The 12,281-nt window shown below is 43.3% G+C and overlaps 1 protein-coding gene across 1 annotated transcript in view; it reads left to right on the top strand.

The window, feature by feature from the left end:
* nlgn4xa (neuroligin 4 X-linked a) overlaps positions 1-12,281 on the top strand; it is a 172,939-nt gene that overhangs the window by 40,674 nt on the left and 119,984 nt on the right. The window lies entirely within an intron of this gene.

Here is a 12,281-nt window from a genome sequence, read left to right as displayed (position 1 = left end):
TTGGTTTCTCTGATGAACTTTATTACTTGCTTCATTTTTTCCTGATGGCAGTATGCAACCATTCTGCAGGGAATACAGTGGTCCCTCGCTATATCGCGGTTCACCTTTCGCGGCCTCGCTGTTTCGCAGATTTTTTTTGTGCAATTTTGCATGATTTTTTTTTTCGTACAGCACATTGTGTTCTGCATCCTGATTGTCAATCAATCTCCTGCTGTGTCTCCTGTCCAGTACAGAATGCATTCAGCTTGTCAAATTTACATAAATCTTCAACCGCTAGCAGTGTGACTCTGAAGTGCTGTACTGTATGTTTGTAAGTTTTCTCCCCTTTGGTTTCTATAATACTGGACTTATTTTTCTATGAAGGTTTGAGCTTTGAGAGTGTTCAAACAAGAGAGAAAAGTGTGAAAATGTCCATGCCTGTCTGAGAAAAGTGTATAAAGTGTGTAGTGAGGGGTTTTACAGCCTTAAAACATCTATAATAATTGTAAAAAATAAAGTTGGCTACTTCACGGATTTCAGCTATCGTGCGTTATTTTTAGAACGTAACTACCGCGATAAACGAGGGACCGCTGTAATTCTAAAACAGAGATGGATAAAAGCACCGAAGCCTTGTAACAGTTGTACTAACTTACAGTTACCAGTTTGAATAAGTAGTCCAAATTTCCTCTATAGTGTCTTTATAGCGTGGATAATATTATTTATAAATCCCTCATATTTTGGCATCCATGTCTTATACAAATAACCTGTTTCCACTCAGCATGATTGTAATTGTTCAGTTAGGTAAGATAAGAGAAAGATATTGTCTCTGTGTTCAAACTGCTTTGTAGAAGCATCATACAACTTTCATTTTCCTTTACATCAAGTTTGGTGAATTGACTGGTATATTGTTGCATACAGGAAATCCTGACCGGCTGTCTGTCTAAAGCAGGGGTGGGCACCGAGGGCCGGTGTCCCTGCAGGTTTTACATGTGTCCTTGAACCAACACAGCTGATTTAAATGGCTAAATTATCTCCTCAACACGTCCTGATGTTCTCCAGAGGCCTGGTAACGAACTAATCATGTGATTCAGGTGTGTTGACCCAAGGTGAGATCTAAAACCTGCAGGGACACCGGCCCTCGGGGCCTGGAATTGCCCACCCCTGGTCTAAAGGGTCAGAGTCTCTGCTTCTAAAGACTGTTGCCCTTTTAAAGTGGTGGTGGGTAGACACAGCTAGCTCTACCTGCCTGCAGTGCCTACCCAGCTTCCTCATGTATATCATTTAACTGAGTAGTCCCACAAGTCAGATTCGTTTACCAGCCAGTAGCGATGGGAATTCGGGCTCTTTTCAGAGAACCAGCTCTTTCGGCTCCCAACCGGCTCTTCAGGTTGTTTTGTTGCTTTAACTAATTTAATATCAACAACAATATAAAATTATGCACAAAAGGAATTACTAATGTAAAAAAAACGTGGTTTTATTTATATATGTTCATATATAAATATATGCAGTGGCCCCTAGAGACAAAGCACGTACAAACTCCAAAACACATTGCTACGTTAACTAACCTTCCTAAACAGAGCTACCTAGATCACTTAAATTACACAATTGAAAGCATATGTGTATTGTTTGTGTATTTATACACAAACACTCATATATATTCAAATAATTAAAAAAAAATATGTTCATTTACCTGTTACTACCACACACCAAATCCGGTCGTTGGTAATTCCTGGCTTGTGTAGCCATTAGGTAACAAAAGCTCAACACTGCCCCTAGCGTCCTGGAGCACCTCCGTTGTGTTTTGGAATTTGTACGTGCTTTGTCTCTAGGGGCCACCGTAAATATACTTTTATTTATTCACTCCACATAAAATGTAATAAATAAATTGTAAAATACAAAAACCAACAATTTACATTTCAACTTTTAACAATTTAAATTTTCAGCTTTTTCCTTTTAAACAAATTTAAAATGAAACAACACAAAACACTGCAAACCACAACACAATTAAATATAAATTAAAATATGAAAACAAAAAGAAGATGTACATTCTCTGTCATATGGGCCTGCATGAATAAACTTTCTGAATCCTTTATCATCCGCCACTGAAAATAGTTGTGGATGATTACTATACCTTTCTAATGTGACGTTGTTGTCCCTGGCTCTCTCTCTCTCTCCCTCCGTCTCTGTTCCTGTGCTACTGCGAGTGTAGCTACCGCCCCTCCCCCCTCTGCTCAGCGCAAGCACAAGGCTCGCGTGCGGAGAGAAGCGGGAAAAAAGTGCGAGAGAGAGGGTGAGAGAAAGAAAAGAAAAAAACACGGCTCCCAATAAGGAGCCGGCTCGCGTCGTTCACTTCAAAGAGTCGGCTCTAAGAGCCGTTTCGTTCGCGACCGACACATCACTACCAGGCAGACTGTCCCCTTAATGACCTGTTGCACTAATTTAGTGACTATAAAAATAAACCTAAAGGATCTGTTAAACCTGGTAAAACAGATCAAATTAAGTTTTGAAAACAAAATGTAATCTAGTGTGTGCTGTCAATGCTGTTGTTTATTTCTCAAATGACGGCTGCACATCACAGCTCTCAAACGTTGAACTGGATTAAATGAAACATTTAAGGGTACTGCCTAATGAAGACGGTGTGGAAATCTTTTTATTTCTTGACAGATAAATTGACATTTGTTTGCCTGACTATCCCAGGTATTGCTGGTATGCATTCTGTCTTCGAGTAGCACCGCATTTATCCATGTTCTAAATCAACAAATTACATACAGTGGGATGCAAAAGTTTGGGCAACCTTGTTAATAGTCATTATTTTCCTGTATAAATCGTTGGTTGTTACAATAAAAAATGTCAGTTAAATATATCATATAGGAGACACACACGGTGATATTTAAGAAGTGAAATGAAGTTTACTGGATTTACAGAAAGTGTGCAATAATTGTTTAAACAAAATCAGGCAGGTGCATAAATTTGGGCACTGTTGTCATTTTATTGATTCCAAAACCTTTAGAAGTAATTATTGGAACTCAAATTGTCTTGGTAAGCTCAGTGACCCCTGACCTACATACACAGGTGAATCCAATAATGAGAAAGAGTATTTAAGGGGGTCAATTGTAAGTTTCCCTCCTCTTTTAATTTTCTCTGAAGAGTAGCAACATGGGGGTCTCAAAACAACTCTCAAATGAGCTGAAGACAAAGATTGTTCACCATCATGGTTTAGGGGAAGGACACAGAAAGCTGTCTCAGAGATTTAAGCTGTCTGTTTCCACAGTTAGGAACATATTGAGACAATGGAAGACCACAGGCTCAGTTCAAGTTAAGGCTCGAAGTGACAGACCAAGAAAAATCTGGGATAGACAGAAGCGACGAATGGTGAGAACAGTCAGAGTCGACCCACAGACCAGCACCAAAGACCTACAACATCATCTTGCAGCAGATGGAGTCGCTGTGCATCGTTCAACCATTTGGCGCACTTTACACAAGCAGATGCTGTATGCGAGAGTGATGCAGAGGAAGCCTTGTCTCCGCCCACAGCACAAACAGAGCCGCTTGAGGTTTGCTAAAGCACATTTGGACAAGCCAGCTTCATTCTGGAATAAGGTGCTGTGGACTGATGAAACTAAAATTTAGTTATTTGGGCATAACAAGGGGCGTTATGCATGGAGGAAAAAGAACACAGCATCCCAAGAAAAACACCTGCTACCTACAGTAAAATATGGTGGTGGTCCCATCATGCTGTGGGGCTGTGTGGCCAGTGCAGGGACTGGGAATCTTGTCAAAGTTGAGGGAAACATGGATTCCACTCAGTATCAGCGGATTCTGGAGACCAATGTCCAGGAATCAGTGATAAAGCTGAAGCTGCACCGGGGCTGGATCTTTCAACAAGACAACGACCCGAAACACTGCTCAAAATCCACTAAGGCATTCATGCAGAGGAACACGTACAACGTTCTGGAACGGCCATCTCAGTCCCCACACCTGAATATTATTGAAAACCTGTGGTGTGAGTTAAGCTGCCCATGCTCGGAAGCCATCAAACCTGAATGAACTAGAGATGTTTTGTAAAGAGGAATGGTCCAAAATACCTTCAACCACAATCCAGACTCTCATTGGAAGCTACAGGAAGCATTTAGAGGCTGTAATTTCTGCAAAAGGCGGATCTACTAAATATTGATTTCATTTCTTCATTTCACTTCTCAAATATCACTGTGTGTGTCTCCTATATGATATATTTAACTGACATTTTTTATTGTAACAACCAACGATTTATACAGGAAAATAATGACTATTAACAAGGTTGCCCAAACTTTTGCATCCCACTGTACATACACTCCTGTGAAAATGTGTCACACAATTTCCAGCTTAGATGCTACGAACACCACCCCTGACATGAAACAACTCAAGTTGTTAATTTCACAACTTGATAACCAGCTTTATGTGGCTGCGTCACCAATGTTAGGTTAAGTGAATCCAGATAACAGAAAGAATGTTGAGTATGAGTATGTTGAACTTGCTTCGTACTATAGGGCCCAGGTTAGGTCTGTAGCAAGTTACCATGGCGATTTACCCTAGTAAGAAGTGAAATGCTTTCATAGTACTGAAAACCCAGGGTTACCCCTGAAGTTACCTGGACAAGCCAAAATCCTGCTGGTAGTACAGGCCTGGAAGTCCCTGGAAATTGTTAGGATAAGAGCAGCTACAAGTGCATTGGACAAACCATATATGATGATCTCCCACAGGCTAGCATCTGCTCATCAGTGAAGTACAGAATGCAGCACTAAATAGTAAAAACAAGCACCAGCCTGAGGGCCAGTCTGAAACCAAGGAGGAAAGTAGCTAGAGTATTTAGCTATACACCTACCAAGTTGTTAAGACAATTTTGCATAATTTGTACACAAAATATGCACAAAAATATCTGACATGTAACAGATGAATTATCTATGTAAACCTGTTGCTGCAACCTCCCTGGCCTTTAGCTTCTTGCAACCATATGTGCTTCAGCTATAGGTGTATAACTTGAAGTCACATGGATTCTCTCGTGATCATGGCTTGCATGTAGAAAAGCTACAGGAAGCATATATAGACTATTGAATGTTTGCAGATCAGGGAGCCACAGATGAACCCCAGTCAGACCAGTCTGGTAGGACCTTTGCTGTTTTCAGTGTCTCATGTTGTTGTGTTTATTCTTGTGCTTGAAATTTTCAGGCAGAGCCCAACAAGAACCCTGTCTAACATGTGGTTAGGAAAACGTCCATAGGTGTTCAGCTGAGCTGAGATCTTATTGCTACAAAGGCTATAACATGGGATTTGCATATTGTTCTTAAACTTGTCACTCATCTGTACATATAGATGAGTGAAACTTGTCTTGACACCTCTTGTTGTTCACATCTGATGAAGCTGTTTTCAACAACCACCTTGTTATACGGATACACACATATATAAAACACTTATCTCTGTGTTAAATATGAAATTTCCTTCATGGTTGTTTTTTCCGGGTTTTAATTTTAAGTGTGCTCCATATGGTTTGTCTGCTGTTTGCATGAGGTTTGTTGTTTAGTGAAATGAAGCCACAGTATATCCTTATGAACACTGCCACTGCTCTGCTCTGCTGCGCTGTGCCGTGCTTTGCTCTGCTTACCATTTGTTATAAGGCCGAGCTGTCTGCACCAGTCTCTATATTTAGTTTCCTGGAAGCCGGGGGGAAAAGGTGTTCTGGAAAAGTGTGCACTGCAGAGAGGAAAAAAGAGAAGAGGAGAGAGACAGAGAATGAGAAAAAGAGAGAGAATACAGATGAAAAAAAACGATAAAGACAACTGATGAAGGAGAACAGTAGGACAAATGCCAAAAAGACAATCAGAATGGCAGCTTAGCTAGAAAGTTGATTCTGTTCAGCTTTCAGCAGAATCAACTTTCTGGATTAACCATGCATCGAGACATTCAAATACTAAAATCTTTATGTAACAAAGAAAAAAAAGGAAACAAAAAATCACTCATTAGCATCAATCTGGTTACTTAAGCATGATAGAGTGGCGTTTTGAACAAACTGGTGACAGACCTCAGACCGTGTTTGTTACTTTGTTTCTTTTTCCTACAGAGAATGGAACATTTTGGGGTTTGAGTGGCTTGATTTTTAAGATTTCTATCATCATCCTGCTCTATTATTTGGTGTGTTCCAATACAGCTAAACTATTCTCTGTTACATTTAGGAGAAAGCAAAGTGACACAAAAGTCAAAGGTTCACTTCCATGAAAACCTTTGTCTGATTTAAAATGCTTCAGCAAGCTTACTACCAAGAACAACAGAGAGAGAGTTTCTCCCAAACTGACTGACTGTTCATTTCAGTTTAATATCCTTCACTTTAAACAAACCCCATCTAGTTTTCAATTCAAAAAGGTTTTTTTATATAGTGCTAAATCACAACAATAATCACTTTATCTCTCAAGTTCAAAAAAGAAAGTATAGAAAGGCTTATGGCCTTCCTAGATCCGGTGAGCACACCTGATCTCAGAAGCTAAGCAGTATGGGGCCTCGTTAGTACTTGGATGGGAAGCCATCTGGAAATACCAAATACTGCAAGCTTTGGGACGTATCTGTGGCTCAAGGGGTAGAGCTGATTGTCTATTTGGAAGGTTGGTGGTTTGATCCCCGACTACTGCATTTTGCATTTGTCCTTGCTGAACCCCAAACTGCCCCCAATACCCCCATCAGCATGTGAGTGTGTGAACGCTTACTTAAAGTGTTAGGTACTTGTATGAATGTAGGTGAATGAGGCTCATAGTAAGAAAGTGCTGTGAGTGGAGTTCACAGTGCAAATGAAATCCTACAGCAGTCTGAGCCAAAAAACCCACAGACACAAGTGAGGAATCATTCAGGGTCACTGGATCCACCCCTAACTGCAGGTTTTATCAAGTTTTGATGCTATATATCTTCCAAAGATCCTTTAGTACTGCATCAAACAAAAAGCACCCACTGAGAGCACAGCCTTACTTGTGATTCCTGAGTTTCCAAAAGTAGAATGGGAGCGCTTCAGCTATCAGGCCCGTCTTCTGTGGAACCAGCTCCCAGTTTGGATTCATAATGTCCCATGTGCTTTTAACAGTGGACTTAAATTGAACTTTTTGAGTATATAAAAAAAAAGCTTAGACTCAGGACTGGTTAGGGTGACCCTGAAACATATTCTAGGCCTTAGGCTCAGCCCACTGGAGAACCTCTAATGCACTGTTTTTGACTCTCCAATGCTGCTATTCTATGCCATTAACATGTGTTTGCTCTCTCCTGCAGTTTTTGTATTTTGTTGTTTTGTATTCTCTCTGTGCACCTTTTGCTAAATTTTCTTTCCCTTCGTCTCCCAGTCAATTATGAGACATCGTTAAAGAGGCTTTGTGCCCAACCATCGTCAACTATCTCTCTCTAACTAGTGAATTTAGCGAAAGCATCCTCTTGTCCTCTTGACATTGTATCTGCATCATTAGTCAAAAATGTCTTCCAGGCTATTGGTCCATGTGTGCTCACTCTAATCAACTCTTCACTGGCGTCTGGTATATTTCCGGTTTATTTTAAAAATGCTGCCATTCTCCTACTTTTAAAAAAACCTCAGCTAGACCCTTCTCTTTCGAGCAGTTACCGGCCAATCTCTAAATTACAGTTAATTGCTAAGTTTCTAAAAAGGTTGTGGCTAAGCAACTTATAGCGGCTCTGGACAAACACAGCATTTTTGATAAGTTTCAGTCTGGCTTTTGTTGAGTTCACTCCATGGAAACAGGCCTTCTTGGGTCTCTAGTGACATTTTGATTAGTAACGATGCAGGAAAATGATGTGTTCTGCTTATGTTGGACCTCGCGTCGGCGTTGACCACCACGTCCTGCTTGAAAGGCTAAAACATTTGGTTGGTGTACCTGGAACTGCCTTGGAGTGGTTCTCATATCTACATCACTGATGTTTTTCTGTGGTGGTCTCTGATTTTAGGTCATCCTCTACCTCCCTTACTTATGGTGTCCCTCAGGGTTCGACTATTGTTTTTAATACATCTTGTCAGAAGAAAATTGTGTATGTGATCAGCTACATGAAATGAATTCTTTCATTTATCATTAAGCACATGTCTACGTGACTTTTCACCTAGTAACTTGTGTGATGAACTTATTCAGCTACTAACCGCTTCCTGTTTTCAGAGAACATTTAGATGTAGAGAAGAGAAACCTCAGCTCTTTTACAAGAACATACAGATGTAGAAAAGGGAAAAACCCGCTGCTCTGAGTGACGTTGTTATCTTTGTACACACACACACACAGACACAGAACTGTATAAATAAAGCACGCAGGCAATGATGAGACGCAGGTCGTGCGTCCATGACTGCCCTCGCGAGTGAAAGAATCTGCAGTGTCTAAGCTGAAGAAAGACCAGGGTGATTTTTAGAAATCCCCTGTCACATCTTCAATTCAATTCAATTGAATTTTATTTATATAGCGCCAAATCACAACAACAGTCGCCTCAAGGCGCTTCACAGGTACAGAGAAAAACCCAACAATCATATGACCCCCTATGAGCAAGCACTTTGGCGACAGTGGGAAGGAAAAACTCCCTTTTAACAGGAAGAAACCTCCGGCAGAACCAGGCTCAGGGAGGGGTGGGGTCATCTGCTGTGATTGATTGGGGTGAGAGAAGGAAAACAGGATGAAAGACATGCTGTGGAAGAGAGACAGAGATTAATAACAGGTATGATTCGATGCAGAGAGGTCTATTAACACATAGTGAGTGAGAAAGGTGACTGGAAAGGAAAAACTCAATGCATCATGGGAATCCCCGGCAGCCTACGTCTATTGCAGCATAACTAAGGGAGGATTCAGGGTCACCTGTGTAATATTCTGTTCTCAAACCATGAATAAAGTATTCTTAATCTGCTTCGTGAGCCACCATTTTCTTTATTGCCGCTCGTTCAGTTCACATAACCACACCCACTTCCGTAAAACAAACACTCCCCGTTGCCACTACGGCAAACCACAAGGGACAGTAAGCACGGAGTGCAAACATTATAAACAATACAACATCTCCCTTTTTTCAAATGTCTGCCAGTGACACAGCTGGTATGCATTTCAAAGTAGAACATCCTGAACAAGATAAGGAACAGTTTTTCAACACTGTCATGTGTAAAATTATTGCGGCATAAGACTAACGACAACAATGCAACACGGGATATGCACTCATTAGTACATCGACATTTGATATGTTTATTTTTTTTTTCTTTTAGGGCAGCAATCCGCCTATACCCTTTACAATCACAGGTCAAGGATGACCCTTGGTTTGACCACTCGTCCTGATCTGGTGGTCAGTGCAAGGCTAGTGTCCATGGTTGGTGTTTTAGTGTCTCTAGATGGCGAATGTGGTCCCCCTGCTGCAGCCTCGGTAGTGGGGCGGTGCTGCGATTGTAGTACTGCCTCTGATGCTCTTGTCTTTCCATCCGTGTTTTTTGCACGACCGTCTGGCTTATGATGCGAGGTACCAGCTGGTGTCCGGTGATGGGAATCACTGAGCGCAGACGTCGACTCATGAGGAGCTGCGCGGGTGACCTGAAGCCATCAGCTTGGCGTGTTCCTTTGCTCCAATAGAGACAGGTAGGGATCTACTCCCTGAGCATGAGCTTTATCCAGAACTGATTTGGCCGTTTTGACTGTTCTTTCGGCAAGGCCGTTGCTTTGTGGGTACAAAGGGCTTGAGGTCGTGTAAATGGTAAATGGCCTGTATGTGTATAGCGCCTTACTAGTCCCTAAGGACCCCAAAGCGCTCTACACATCCAGTCATCCACCCATTCACGCACACATTCACACACTGGTGATGGCAAGCTACGTTGTAGCCACAGCCACCCTGGGGCGCACTGACAGAGGCGAGGCTGCCGGACACTGGCGCCACCGGGCCCTCTGACCACCACCAGTAGGCAACGGGTGAAGTGTCTTGCCCAAGGACACAACAACCGAGACTGTCCAAGCCGGGGCTCGAACCAAAGTGTGGACAAAGTCCCATGTGACTGCAAAATCCTTGAACTCTCGAGAGCTGTACTGTGGGCCGTTATCTGAGATAAGCTTCTCTGGTATACCATGTCTGGCGAATATGGCCTTGAGTTTTTTGATGACGGACCCTGCAGTGGTAGAGAATAGTCCACAACTACTAAGTAGTCCTGTCCATGCCATGTGAAGAGATCTGAGGCCACGGCCTGCCATGGTCTCTCAGGAATCTGGTGTGGAATGAGAGGTTCTTTGGGATTCGCTGCGCGCCTCTCCTGACATATGGAACAGTTTTCCACCGTGGCAGCTATGTCCTTGCCCATGCCTGGCCAGAAGAGGGCGTCCCTCACTCTCTGCTTACTCCGCTCAATCCCCATGTGCCCAGTGTGGATTCTCTCCAGCATATTGTTTCTTAGGGCTGTTGGCACTATGATTTTGTCACCTTTGAAGATGATGCCGTGGAAGTGTGAAATTTCATCTCTGAAATTCCAGAAGTCCAAAACGGTTTTGGGGCATTTTCTCCTGTCCTCAGGCCAGCCATCATGCACAGTTTGCTTCAGCAGGGTGAGCTGCGGGTCGCTTCCTGTTGCAGCCTGTATCTCTGAGAGCTTTTTGTCACTTACTGGGAGGCTGTTTATCACTGAGTGGATCTGGTCCTCCATGCCTTCACTCAGCGTGCTGTCTTGCTCGAGCAATGGTTTCCTGGACAGTGTGTCGGCCACAGGTATGTCTTTTCCGGGCCGGTGCACGATCTCTATGTCGTATCTCTGCAGCAGTAACAGCATGCGCTGCAGACAAGCAGGGGCTACAGAGATTGGCTTCTTCAGTATGTGCTCCAATGGCTTGTGGTCCGACTCGACGATGACTCTTCTGCCGTATATGTAGGTGTGGAAACGCTTGCATCCAAACAACACTGCAAAGAGCTCTTTTTCGATCTGTGCATAGTTAACCTCTGTTGGGGTCAGTGTCTTTGAAGCATATGCTATTGGGTGTCCGTCCTGCATCAACACAGCTCCCAAACCATACTTCGATGCATCTACCTGTAGCCGTAGCTCCTTGGTCGTGTCGTAGTCCGAGTCTTGCTTGAGCAGCTGACGCAGCGGTGCGTTCACTTCTGATAGTCGTGGTGAGAATCTAGATAGGTAGTTCGCCATTCCAAGAATTGTCTCGAGCTCATTCTTATTCTCAGGAGGTGGCATGTCCTTTATGGCCTGCAGTTTCTTCGGGTCTGGCTGGATGCCCTCGCGGGTGAGTTTGTGTCCAAAGTAACTCACTTCTGTGGCGCCTATGACACATTTCTCTGGATTGAGACGCACTCCTCACTCCCTTGTGCGCTCAAGCATGGCACGGAGGTTCTCGTCGTGTTCCTCCTTTGTCCTGCCAAACACAAGGATGTCATCTACGATGGCTGCCACTCCATTGAGCCCTTCGTATGTCTCATCGATTTTCCTTTGGAAAATGTCCTGTGCTGATATTATCCCAAAAGGAAGGCGCAGAAAGCGGTACCTGCCAAAGGTCGTGTTGAAGGTGGTGAGGAGCGATGACTTGGTGGTTAATTGGATGGCCCAATAGCCTGAGCGAGCATCCATGACACTGAAGTACTGTGCTCCTGCCAGATGACGATTATGCCATTTTTCTCCATGTCATCCAACTCCAGTTTCAGTCGTTCCCGCAGTGTGAAAGGGATCCTCCGTGGGGGGCACACGATGGGCATGGCGTCTGGGTCAATGTGTAAGTGGCATTCTCCTGGGAATTTCCCTATGCCTTTAAACACATCAGCAAACTCCTCCATGACGCTTGTGATCTGTACTGACATGACCAGCTTGACTAGGTTTAGATCCAGGCATGCTCTCAACTCTAACATGGGGGGTGCTGCAGTTTCTACTATGTCAAAGGTCAGCATCTTGTGAATGTCTTTCCATCTGCACTTCAACTGGCAGGTGCCTTTGATGTTGAGTTTTTCTCCACCATAGCCAGATAGTGTGCGTGTGGGCGGTGCCAAGCTGACCTGCTTGAAATACTTCTTACTTTCTACGTCAGCGTAAGCCTGTTCATCAGCCTCCCCTTCATTGCACTTTGTTATGGAATCTATGAATAGCTCCGTTTCATCGCTTGGAGTGTCAGGGTTAATAGAGTACACTGGGTTGGGTTGATGTTGTGCTTCTGAACGGCATGCTTTGGCAAAGTGGTTCATTTTATTGCACTTCTTGCACCCCTTCTCTTTTGCAGGGCACTCCTCCTTCTGGCTGTGTGCTCGCGCACATCTTCCACACAATTTCCCCATCTTATTATGATGAGGTGCCCTCC

Source organism: Oreochromis aureus, linkage group 23, assembly GCF_013358895.1.
Source record: "Oreochromis aureus strain Israel breed Guangdong linkage group 23, ZZ_aureus, whole genome shotgun sequence".
Lineage (NCBI taxonomy): Eukaryota > Metazoa > Chordata > Actinopteri > Cichliformes > Cichlidae > Oreochromis > Oreochromis aureus.
This window is presented reverse-complemented; position numbering and strand designations above follow the sequence as displayed.